Source organism: Lacerta agilis, chromosome 9, assembly GCF_009819535.1.
Source record: "Lacerta agilis isolate rLacAgi1 chromosome 9, rLacAgi1.pri, whole genome shotgun sequence".
Taxonomy (NCBI): Eukaryota; Metazoa; Chordata; class Lepidosauria; order Squamata; family Lacertidae; genus Lacerta; species Lacerta agilis.
In genome coordinates this window covers 50,229,427-50,242,365 of record NC_046320.1, presented here as the reverse complement: position 1 = coordinate 50,242,365, position 12,939 = coordinate 50,229,427, and the positions used below count along the sequence as shown (strand labels likewise).

The following is a 12,939-nucleotide window of genomic DNA, read 5'->3' as shown; positions in this document are numbered from 1 at the left end:
CATGTTTAAAACACATGGAAGATCCAGTAAGAAGTATGCACATGTGTGATGGTGCAACTTCAATGTTTTTGGTAAATACAATTATGTAAATTACTGCTATATAAATGTATTCTCAAAGGGAACTAGGAAATTTGGTTAGGAAATGTTAAATGATGTAACTTTTTAATTAAGTACCCAATGAAGTGTTTACTGCTGATGCTGCTCTTGTTTATTCTATACTTCCTAAAAGTGTACTTGGTACTCATTGATTGTATAATAAGTTTGGATTTGTGACAGCTTACTCAAGATAGGGAAGGCACATCTGATTTATTACTAGCGTGAAGTTTGCTATTATGCAAACCAAAAATATTTGTTTTAGGACAAAACATGCAGAATGGAAGGTCTTGGTTATTTATTTGATTAAATGCAAAAATGAGATTGCATGCAGGATGATGTTGTGTGGTGGAAGAACTTATTTTACCAGTCACTTTCATAACCTTTAAAAAGCCTTAAATAGTACATATGAAAAACACATTCATATCAGGTTCCCCTTAGGGAATTTTCTTTGGTTTAAGAAAATTTTATTAAAGATTGGCATTGCAAATAACATTTTTCATAACTATATGTAGACCTGTTAAATTTTTTATTAAAACTGGAGTTCGGCCTGTTCTTTTTCATCATTCTATCAGATATTAAACTCTAGAAGCAGCTGTAGGAAATAGAGAAAGGGATTTTCAAAGGGATTTGAGTCTCCCTGTCTCTGTGCCTTTAGTGATCATATTATCATACCTATCACACATAACAAAGCCCTAAATCTGTAATTCAGATAAAGTAGTCAGGACTTTGAAATACAAAAATCCAAACAGATGCTGTAACATTTTTTCCCTTTTTCTCCCCCCTCTTCCTTACGCTGGTTCTTTTAACTTGGAATTTGTAAACCTGAGCTGGCGTTCCACAGATTTTTTTTGTATACTAACATATACTAAAGGCCATTATTACTTGTTTGGGAAGGGGGAGAGAGAGGGAGAGGGAGAGGGAGAGAGAGGGAGAGGGAGAGAGAGAGAGAGAGAGATTTAATTAAAAAGGTACATTTGACTATATCTGCAGCAGCTCCATTTAAAAATCCTAGAAAAGAGTTCAGCTAAACCACTAAAGGTTAATAAGACGGGATGCTAGAAGCTTGTTTTGAAGTGAGTTATGTAAGCTTAAACCCACTCTGAAGGCAATGTCTGGCTGCTCAGCAGTGTGGGGGTCTCATTTCACGAGGACACAACTCAGCATAAAGGAGTGCTAAACTGGTAAGTGTGGACACAATTTTCTGCTGAACAAAAAAGTGCAGTGCGATGAAAGTTGACTAGGGTTAGCTCTGGATGGAAATACAAAAGGAATTGGCTGAAAAGGACTTTGGATCACTTCTGTGAGATTATTTCCATTGACAAGGGTGGTTTGGGAATTGGAGGCTGGGGGGGGGGGGACAACAATCACTGTATTGTGAAAAGTTAGTCAAACTTCCAGTCTCTATTTCAAAACCTGCTTGTAAATGAGAGCAGTAGCATATATATTTATTGTAACAGTGCCTTCTGCTGGTCACACCTCATTTAAGTCAATGTGCCTTCTGGCAATAAAATGCATTTTCTCCTAAAGAATCCTCAGATGCAGAGTATTCCTCATTATTAGCCTGTCTTTTAAAATTGTTGTCAAAAGGAAAGTGATGTGCATATAATATTCCTCAGATTACTGCAATGTATGCTGTTTTTAATTCTGCAGCCAGGGAGCATGTACATTTGATAAATTTACTTTACAGGGGAAAGCATTATCCAGAGAGGAAGTATGAAACTTTCACATTCTGAGATGAATTTAGCTCACGTTTCTTTCATATTGACAGAGATCCAGTGCATTTAACTGTTATATTTTTCATCCAGAATTCTTTTGCCATAGGTGTTACTGGGTTAAGCTTTTCAGCAGAATTAGGTTTGTGAATACTCCATGCCCTGAAAAGAAAAGCATAAAAACCATGGTGATTAGATTTCCCGAAACTTACATTTCTGTACATTGATATAGGAATATCTGTGCATATATTTAAACTATTTCATAATATATTTGATTTATTAAAAATGTTAAGCAGAAAATAGTTACAAACGAAAAGGCCCCTACCATCACTCTACTTGAAATTGGCACCATTACAACTAAAGAGAGAAAATTCTTGAACAGTCAGTAAATTAGATTTTTCTAGGAACATGCTGGTTAAGAAGCCATGTATTTCATAGATATTGGAGCTAAAATTCATGACAGGGAAAAATAGATCAAACTGATGATGGGTATGTGCATAATCGTTTATGTACATCTATGTGTATATGAAATATAGCAGGATATTTGGCTATGTACTGTGTACAACAAATGCAATTTCTGAAGCTGTTAAAGTGATGTAAATGAGGTGCATTTAATGCAGCAATCTAAACTAAAAGCCAAATATTTGGTTGGAATTATCCTGAACAGAAGAGACTATAATGGTTCAACCACAAATTTATTCAGTTGAAAACACAGGCTTATGTATTTGTTTTCACTAACATTAATGACTAGAATGTGCAGTGTGGGAATTTTTTTTTTTTTTACATTTTACTTTGGTTTTTCAAGCAGTCAAATCCTGCTTCAGTTGCCTGAGGCAACATTTTAAAGCACCTTTATTGCAGCACGGTTAAAAACCTAGATATCTGACAAAATGCATTCTACTTTATTACAAAGGATTACTTCAAAAAGCAGAATTCCGTATGTGGTAGGGGATAATTGAAGCAAGAAGAATCCCCTACTGTATGCTATATCAGACATAATTACACATAAATGCATACTGGAGTTGCATTTTAATGAGCCCATCCTGAGAAAGATGAAGACTTTCCCATCTTCATGAAATTTCAGGGTGCTCATTCCGCAACCCAACTAGAATCAAGTCCCAAATGCATTGCTGTTTGATTCTTGACTAAGGAATTGAAATATCCACTCCCAGGGTCCACAGAGGATTGCAAGTGTCCCTTAAAGTCTCAAGTTCATGAATCTTAAGTCATCCATAATCAAAGGCCGAATGACCCCTAGTTAGTGTGTGTTTTAAAAAATAACCAGCAGCTATGTTGCGCGTGACATTAATTAAAAAGTCACTTCTTAGATAAAACACATAATCAATCTTGTGGGTGAATGTACAAATTCAAACATGCAAGCGTCGATGAAGCACCTCTTTTAGAAGGCTGTGTTAAGGATGGATAGAGTAAGAATGAATCCTGCCAAAAGGCAAATGGAACAAGGCGAAATAAAGTGCTACTTGACAGAGAAAGGAATATTCGTGGTGGAATTAGTCCTTGCTTCCTATTTGAATGTCACTATGGCTTGTACAGAGTAAGTCACAAACCCCTTAAGCTCGTGTAGCATTTAAGTGAATCTGGACTCACTGGCTGTAACAACTCGGCGCACAGTTAAGCATGCTTAAGACAATGAATTTCAGTGGTCCTTAAGTGCATTTAATTTTGTGCTGTGCTGCAGCCAGCCTTCTCAATGAAGATGCACTGTGCAGGCATCGAAGCTCCGAAGAGCTCGTAAATACACCAGGGCTTTGGAATTCACAACAAAGTCAGGGACTCTCTATCTGCCCAGAGCTTTCTTCCCACTCTCCCCAATCCAGAGTTTCCACCATCCTCTTCCCCATTGTTGTAGTGAATGGGAAAGCTCATTCACCCTGAATCACCTGTGGAGTTTTGTACTTTGGCCGTTGACTATGATTGGACATGACGAGTTGAACAGACTTATGACTATTGCTACTGAGATAGGAGGGTAGATGCAGCTATATGCACAAAACGGCAATGGCTTTGTGTAATTTCCAAAGCGTCTGCTCGTAACTCTGGGATGGTGGTGGGGATAACTGAATATTATTAAATATAGCATTCATTTTCCATATCCTGGATGTGGATTTCTGATCTGTAGGTAGGCACATGTAGGTTTGATGGAACTCTGAGATAGGTATGGGAGAGAAATTTGGTTTAATTCACATTTAAAGGCAAACCTCTTTAATTCAGACTTTCTGAAATAATATGTGAACTAAAACACAGCAATCCTTCAAAATTCAATTTCTCTGAATTTTGCAGTGCAAAGTAAAGTAATACAAGAATGCATATTCTAGAGTGTAGACTGTATAAAATGTATACCCTGGAAAATAACATACAAAAAGGCATTATATTGGGGGAAATTGCTTTGCAAAAATGTGTATATTATAGAAAAATGCACTTTAGAATGTGTATCGAGAGAAATTCACAGTAAAATGTTAATGAATTTTCATGAGAATTTTTTAAAAAGAAAATAACAAACTGGTATGGAAATGTGGTGAAGTGAACTGAACATTGGAAAAATGAGAAACTGAAAGAAGCCAGAATTTACAGATTTCCCAAGCCCTACTCAGAGCCCTGGTTGGTGTTTTTGGTCAACACTTCTAATGTTTAGTTAAACTGCCCGCCCCCTGGTGTATAAATTTTGCTCATAAAATCCACCAGGACCTTTTCTAGAGGGCAATGCTGGGGAAGGATTGATTGCCCTGGATCTCACATAAGAAAGTGCCACATTAGCATTTCAGCCTTAATGGGTGCCCCTCCACAAGAGGTCCCACCTTCGCTGTGGAAAGAGCAGCAGGAGTCTGCACTGGGGTTGATGGTATCAGGAAGGCCCCTATGAGCTTACCTGATCCAATGGGAGTGACAAGAAGCCAGCAGATTACTGCTAGGCCTCCAAAGGGGCTAGACTTCACTCTGTAAAGGCAACAACTGCATTACAGTCATTCCAGTAGGTTGGGCCACCAGGCTATTTCTCAGGGGCTTTTTTTTTGAACTGCCCATTTCCATCCAAACTGGTAACTATAAACACTTTGTAACATCAAGACATAGGTGTCTGACTTGGTTTATTTTCCTCTTCCCTTCCCATCCCTTTCCCCTTTTGTGTCATGTCCTTTTAGAGGTATGGTTCAAGGGCAGGTATGGTTCTTTGTATAGGTTAGTAAGTCCCTGGGAGCTTTTCCAGATGAAAAGTACGGTATAAATACTTTGAATGAATAAACAAACAACCAGCCCCCTAATCAGGAAACATAATAGGGAACAGCACAAAACAAAACCCACAAGGGATGGTGGTGCCCTTTTGCCATGGCAGCACAAGCCACTGATAGCTGCAGGCATCACTAATAGCAGCAGTCGAGTCCAACTGAACGTTAGTCAGATACCAGGTTGTCCTCCAGGCTCTCAGTGCCTATCACTTCCAAATTCTGATTGGCCAGCAGACTCAGAAAAGAGGCGGTAAGATAGGAAAGAGTTTCAATTGGGCACTACCAGGAAAGAGAAGAGAGGGAAAAGTTCTGATTGGGTGCTACTGGCAGAGAGGAGAGACAAAGAACAATTCTAAGTGGACATTCCCAGCACATGGACATGTGGAGACTTAGAGGAGAGAAATGGAGGCAGCAATGAGAAGCTGTGTGTCCGCTCCTTGATGGAATAAAGAAAGGTATGCTAAGGGAGAAAGGAAAAAAGGAGGGTTAGACCATGAGTTGGAGGAGGAAGATAAAACACAGGACTTGCCAGGAAGAGGGAATAAAAATGGAAATGGGAAAGTGATGGGAACTGAAAAATGTGGGATGAACAAATAACTAACAGGAACATATATAAACACCCCACACAAAAAATCAGGATGAATGTAGGATGGTTGCTCATTAACACATAACTGCCCCACAAACGAATCAGGATGAATGTTCAATAAATAGCTACACATAAATGTTTGCAACATGTAGCCCATTTTCTTTTCTTTTTTACACTTGAAAAGCCATTGGGGGGGGGGGGTTGAGTTCACAGAAGAGGAGGGGAGCGGGTTGCTTACCCCTTTCTCCAGCTGCTGTTTCTCTGTTCCAAAGAACTTTTAAGAAGACAAACACACGATTTAAAACTTGACAGGAGGAAAAGTCACAGGGAGGGGATGTAGAGTAGGAAAACACTTATCCCTCAAAACCACCCACTCCCAATGCAGAGCTTTTGGGCTGCCGTTACATGCATTCTGCATGCAACATACTGTTTTTGGCCTTTAGATAAAGTCAGAAAATATCACACATATTTTCCCAAACATGGCTTATGCACAAATATTGCATAGAAGTGAAAGAGACATTGCTAGTGTATGAAATAGACTGGCTAAAGTATACTGTGCACACAAAATGCCAACAGTTTTATAGACAAAGCATTTAAAGTCACTTGTGCTCACTGCTTTGTGGTGTCTTGAGGCCATTGAGTCAATCTTTCTCAGGGCAAGTCTGCATGGCAAGGGAAGTCATTGCCATTTAGTACAGCATTTTTGTGAGCTAGTGCATACCATTGAACAACCATTTATAATGGCCTTCTCTTGTTTTTCTTTTCTCTGTCCCCCTATCAGTGATGTTGAATACTAATAATAGACAGTAGCCATATAGCCCTGCATGTTATCTGTTTACAGGGAAATTTCCTCATCTGTGAGGTCTGGGAACAATCACTTCTCTTGAACTTTTCTTTCTCAGAAACAATGCTGATGTTGATGGATCTGAGAGACATTTTTTCAAAAGGTCCTGTAAGGAAGATCAGCTCTGATCTTGGCTAAATGTCTATTACAGATCCAGAGTTCTGTTAAACAGTGGTTTTCAACCAATAAGCTTTTCTCCCTTTTTTGTTAATTGCAAGAAGGATGTGAATTCAGAGGGTGGGGGGAAATTCATCAAAACAATTTTGCTTCTTAGATGCATATGAGGGTTGTCACTCACAGAACTGTTGTTTGCGTTTGGGGTGCATATTTGGAGCTATCGATCAGCATTCTTCAGTGCACATTTTGCTAGGCTGGCATGCATATTAGTTGCAAGCAAAGAGTCCTAGGTAGAGCACAGGCTTCCATCTTGTCCAAATGACTTCATCTAATGCAGTTCCTGTGAGGAAACTACATAAAAAAACACAGGCAATATGATGATGGGTTGCAAAACATCAGATTTGGTGGCACTTTGAAACAGTGTCTGTACAGAAGGGAGAGAGGGAAAGAAAGATGTTTTGGACAGTCTTGGAGAAACTTGAACCAAAGTTATGTACCTTACGCAGAGGTCAGCTAACATTTTCAGCCAGGGGCTGGTCCACTGTCCCTCAGACCTTGTGGGGGGGGGGCGGACTATATTTTGAGGGGGAAAATGAACAGATTCTTATGCCCTACAAATAACCCTGAGATGCATTTTAAATAAAAGGACACATTCTACTTCTGTAAAAACATGTGGATTCCCGGACCGTCCGCGGGCTGGATTTAGAAGGTGATTGGGCCAGATCCGGGCCCTGGGCCTTAGTTTGCCTACCCATGCTTTAGAGAATTCCTGACCCAGATCCATTTAATAGAAAATGAGCAGACCTCAGAAGTTTGGGGATCTATTTTACTAGAACCTCAAGGTCTACCATCTGAATCAAAGTACTATGGCTTAGGATGTGGGTAGTGAGGCTGTATTCAGTCCAATCATATGTTTCCAATATCAGAACTGAGCTTTCTGTTTTGCCACATAAAAACCCACTCCTGGTTTTCCTTCAAGCTTTCTTCAGCTCTGGAAACTAATATGGGGGGGGGTGTTACATTGTTAAACTATTGAGAGTAACCCTCCCCCCTTTATAGGACATGCTGACTTCCTTCAGATCTTTTTAAAAATCAGATGGATCCAACTGCTCCAATCGGACCAGGGCTTCTGCTCGCGATTGGTGGCCCTCTACCTCACAAACTGGAAGCCTTATTTGTATTGGATAGAATTGCAAGTTAAAGGCCAGGAGTCATGGACAAGCGGCCAAAGGAGGCAACACCCTTTTTAGGATGAGACATATTTCCTTGGGTTTGTAAGAGCATGTTTCTGCATTGTCTCCCTTCCCTTGTTATGCCCTTGGTTGCAGGCAGGCACCTTTTCAATATAATACAGTGGTGCATGCCACTGAAATAATGTAGCAGTGTGTGTCAATATAATACATAAATATACATAGTGAGAAAACTCTTACAGAAGCTTCAAAAGGTATTGTTTTACCCCCACCCCCTATAAAACTGTATTGAAAGCATGTAACCAGTTATTGATTGTGACATGCATAAACCTGTGTAATATTTGTTAATTTCCCCCCACCTGGATTGTCAATATGTGTGCTCTTGCATACGTAGCTAGTGTGAATGATATGCTATAAATTTATCTCTGGCAAAGAATACATTTTACCCACACTCGGGGGGGGGGGAGTTGAAAAAGGAAATCCCACAAGTTGTTCATTTTCTAAATGGAAAAGTATAATTGCAGATTTTCAGGAAAGTTGTTGCTGTAAATCTCATAGGCAGTGTTTCTGTGATCATTCTTGGGCATCAGACAGGTATTTAACAGTTGAGTTCAGGTTGTCTAGGATAACAGGAATGCTGTTATGCTGAATCTCTCTGCTGCTGGGATGAAATGAGTTGTGACATACCAGTGAAGATTAAATTTGTAACAGAGAGAGCACGTCTGAAACACTAGCTTATGATTTCACAGTGGCATTACAAGTCTTACTGCAGTATTTAAGCAGTTAGGAAGAATGCTTGTCATTAGGGTTTGAATTTTATAAAAGAGGATTTTATTGTCTTTCTAAGAGCCGTGAAAGTGGCTTGCATGAGCCAAGCGCAAACATTTCTGTTGCTGCTATGTTACTGCTGGTGAAGTCTTGCTTCACACTCCTGCATATAGAACTGTAACGCTTAAACAAGGCAGATGAATGTTGTTTCATATCCCCCCCCCCCACCAGCCACTACTGTGGCTGATTTAAAATAACATTGCTGATGAGCTTGCGCATTTTTGCTGGTGGGATGAACAAAGGGGAAGCAACACCCCCCCGCGGCCGCCGCCTGCTGCCCTTGGCCTCAGCTTACATTGAAAGATCATATCTCCAAAAATGGACCCATCTTGTACAGTTATACATAGATTTCCCTCATTTAGAAAACAGGGCAATTTGAGCTGTAGTTTCTGTTGTTATGCTAAAGTTTTCTGATGCAACATTGGCAGTATATGTGTCTTTGCATCTTTTCATGTAAATAAATGCTGCTAGGTCATTAGGTTACTGAAACCAGGACTCCTTTGAACCAAAAGGGGGGGGGGGGTTTAGTTGATAAGCCACTTTTTTAAGATGTCCGGTTAAAAAATCGTATTTGCTGTATAGAAGCCCCTTATGCCTTAATTGCATTTTAATGTAAAGTGTTCTGAGGACCTGGGGGTGGGACACACACACACACACACACACGTGTGTGCTCATTTATTTAAACAAATATGATAGTATGATACTTTCATGCTGCCTAGTAAGATAAATTGCCCTCTTTCTAACATGCATAAATCATGCACTCTTTATTCAGTTGTTGTAAAAATATGGTGTGGATTTAAAGGCATACAAAAGATTGTAGCCCAATACACACTTACCTGGGATTAAGTCCTAATGAACTCATTGAGACTTGCTTCTGAGTAAACAGAACTGCAGTGTTACACACAAGCAAAAGGAGCCGCTCCAACTGAAGCTTGCTTTTAAATCCAAATTCTTGAGCTGCATGACGACTAGGCTAAATTAAGGTTTTAAAAAGTGGCTCTTGTATATGTCCCATTGTTTTTAATAGGATACACATATGGGTAAATTGTGTGTAGGGTACAGCCCAGTTTGTTACTCTATGTACGGATTAATCCAATTAATGGGTTTTTAATCCTAATTTATACATAATTTCCTTTTGGAATAAATTATGATAGGACTATATTAGTACAATTTGGGATTTCCAGAGCTCCTAATTGATAAAGTTTACTTTAAAACACTTTTAATTATTATTATTTGAGCCAATATAATCTTTTAACGACTCCATCTGGACACCAACAGGTTAACTTCTCAAGGCTGGTTGGGTTTTATGCTTATATTTTCTTAGCCTTGGTCAGGAGAAGTGCCTTTGCTTGCTCTTGTGTTCTGCCAAAGTGATAGGGTTTCATTTGTTTGAAAATCTAGCACATCCCAAGAGGTTACCTTGGTGTAGAGTTCTTTCTCTCTGTATTAAATCGCTTATTGTCACAAACCAGCTAGTGCTGCTGGGCTTTGAAAAGAACTTCTAAGAAGGTTTGAGGGGGGAGCAGGAGAGCTTCTGTACTGAAGGGTTTTTCAGCCCTGCAGACTGGAGTACAGTTTGCAGCTGTTTGACTTGCGACAGTGATACGGATCCAATTGTATGCCCTATGCTAAGGAGCCATGGATGCAGCTGGGATAGAAGTTATAAATTTTGAAAGCAATGCAGATTTGGGGCATTAATTGGCCCCTAATAAAAAGAAACTCGGCTGCTTCTAACTGTGGGAGTCTGAAGCTTTGTATCTGATAACAGGAATTCAGTTTTAGCGATTCAGACCACGACTAATTGAAATATGAGGCATAGTGATCAAGTTTAGCTTGACCAGCGTCATGTACTCAGGGTTGGGACTGTGTGGCGACAAAGTAGCATTTATTACTTATTCTCCATAACAGTGCCTGATTGAATTGTCTGGCTGTGTTGTCAGCAGAGGTCCAGCTATGTTCAGAACAGCTAATTAAGTCATTAATAGTGGAATCATATAAATGTCTACTCATAAGTAAGTCCTACTGAGTTCAATGAAGCTTACTCTCTGGTTAATGTATAGGCCTGCATTCTAAATGAGAGGTCAGATCATGTAATGTTTGCCTACTAAATGGCAAAATATTTATGTTATTCTTTTGTAAGTTCTGCATTTTTAAAGAGGGTTGTTTTAGTAAGAAACATGTTTTTATTTTTGGCTCTGGAGTCAGACCAAAGGGGCAAACCATTCTGAACCTGTTTTAAACTGATTTAAATGTGATGTGCTATGCTTAGCTTGCTTTTGATAGGCATAATTTCTATCTCTAACAGTGCAGTCCTACCATGTTTACTCAGAACTAATTCTACTGAATTCAGTTAGGATTACTCCTAGCCAGGCAAATGGGATTAGGATTGCAGCCTTGTTAATATAGCTAAATTCAAGATGCCTAGAATAATTTTGAGTTATGGCAGCATCACTGCATCCCTGGTAGAAATGCCAAGGGTTAATCCTGAGACCTTTTGCATGCAAAGCATGCATTTTGCCACTGAGCTGTCTTGCTTACCCTGTGGTTCTTGTCTGCTAAAGAAAATAACATGAACTGGTGGCTTGCTAGTTAGTTTAGTGTAGTTAGCTGGTTTGTGCCATCTCATGTCTATAAATTGTTTCAGTAACATAAATCAAAACATGATTCAGGGAAATAAAAACAATGCAATCCAAATGGAACCAAGAATAACAACAAAACGGAGAATTGTCAGAAAAGAACAGCAGCAATGGGAAGATGAATTAGAAACTGAATGCATGTCAAAACAGAAGTGTTTTTTTTTTATTAAAGATTTTCTTGGTTTACAAAGTGTATATAATGTCTCTCGTATTTTTCCATAAAACATTTTTACAGATCAATTTTAGTCGTTGAGACATTAGGGAGAGAGGGGGGGGGGAAAGGAAGTTGGTGGGAGGGTGGGGTGGGGAGATGATGTTTCTATTTTCCTTAATATATGTAGGAGTTGGTATCAGCGTCGCTTGTGTTGGTTCTCTGTTGTTTGCTTGTGTTTCTTTGGCGGTGAGAGGTTGCGATCGGCGTAGGGTTTGATTGTTCATTTGTGGTTGGCTGTGGTGATCTTTGGTTTCCTGTGTGAGTGGGGTGGGTGGATGTTTTGGGTCAGGTTAGCCATATTGATTTGTATGCTGTCAGTAGATTTTTGTCATTGTCTTGTTTTGACTGGCCTGAAGAATGCTGGAAGGGAATAGGACAAATGGCATTGCTCAGCTCCAGGGCAGCAGCCAAGATGACCCTCTTTCTCATGGAGACTAGCCTAGGCTCTTAATCTAATGGCACCTGAGGCCAGTCCCCCTCAGTCAATGTAAAACCAAGGAGAGGTTCTTACAGAAGCAGGTGTTCTACAAGGTAGACCATTCAGGGCTTTCACACCCTCTAAGCGTCCCAATGTTTCAAGGACAGTTCTGGAATTATGAAAACCATTCCACTTTTGATTTGATCCCAGAATGTCCCTATTTCCATTGCCAGGGCTGCCACTGGCAAGCTCAGCAAGGAGGATGAGCCGGTGCTTGTCCTGCTGAACCTAAGAAAAGCCCTGCTGGATCATGCCAGATCTATTTACCTCAGCCAGTGAAGGGTCACCATCGGCAGCACCAAGGTTCCGTTTGTAGTTGGTAATAAGCTGAATCCCCTGCCACACCTGCCTCGTATTGTTGCTGCAGAAGTTATCCTCAATCCTCTGTCTATAATCCATCTTTGCCTGTCAAATACAGTACCTCTCTTCAATTTTGCTCTTGCCGCACTGTAAAGCTGCACCTCGCCCAACCTAAAAGCCTTGAGTTCATCACAGTGGTCTTGTCTTGTATCTGAAAATGTAGTTGCCACACCTGTCCAAAGTTGGTCAAAGTTACCGCAGGCCAAAGTTGTCACCTGAGAATCCATTTTTGTTTCACTGGTTTTCAGCTGGTGGATCAGTACCCCAAACTGAATTATGGGTCAACTGTAATAACCATGGGCACATTTATCCTGTCCTATTACCCTTTTCACAATTGTGGTGGAGGCAGAAGGAAAGAGAAAGGGGCTTGAAGAAGGGCAGATATTTGTTTGTTTGTTCGTTTATTGGACATTTTTAATTAAACCTTTTTTTTGCATAAATGCACCACTCAGGGCAGGTTACATCATATGAAATAACCGTCTCATTAAAAACAATATAAAACAATTTTAAAAGGAAGCAGTTGAAACAATCATAACATTGATTGTTATTCACCTGCTGGAATAGAATTGTTTGCAATAACTGGTGAAAAAACAGTGAGGAAAGGCACTTCAAGTGTTCCATAATTTTGGTGCAACCACT

At 39.8% G+C, this 12,939-nt stretch overlaps 1 long non-coding RNA gene across 1 annotated transcript in view; it reads left to right on the top strand.

The window, feature by feature from the left end:
• Positions 1 to 1,055: 1,055 nt before the first annotated feature.
• LOC117052998 overlaps positions 1,056 to 12,939 on the top strand; it is a 76,085-nt gene continuing 64,201 nt past the window's right edge. The window contains exon 1 of the long non-coding RNA XR_004427337.1: positions 1,056 to 1,277. This is a non-coding gene — a long non-coding RNA (uncharacterized LOC117052998). The remainder of the gene's footprint in view (positions 1,278 to 12,939) is intronic.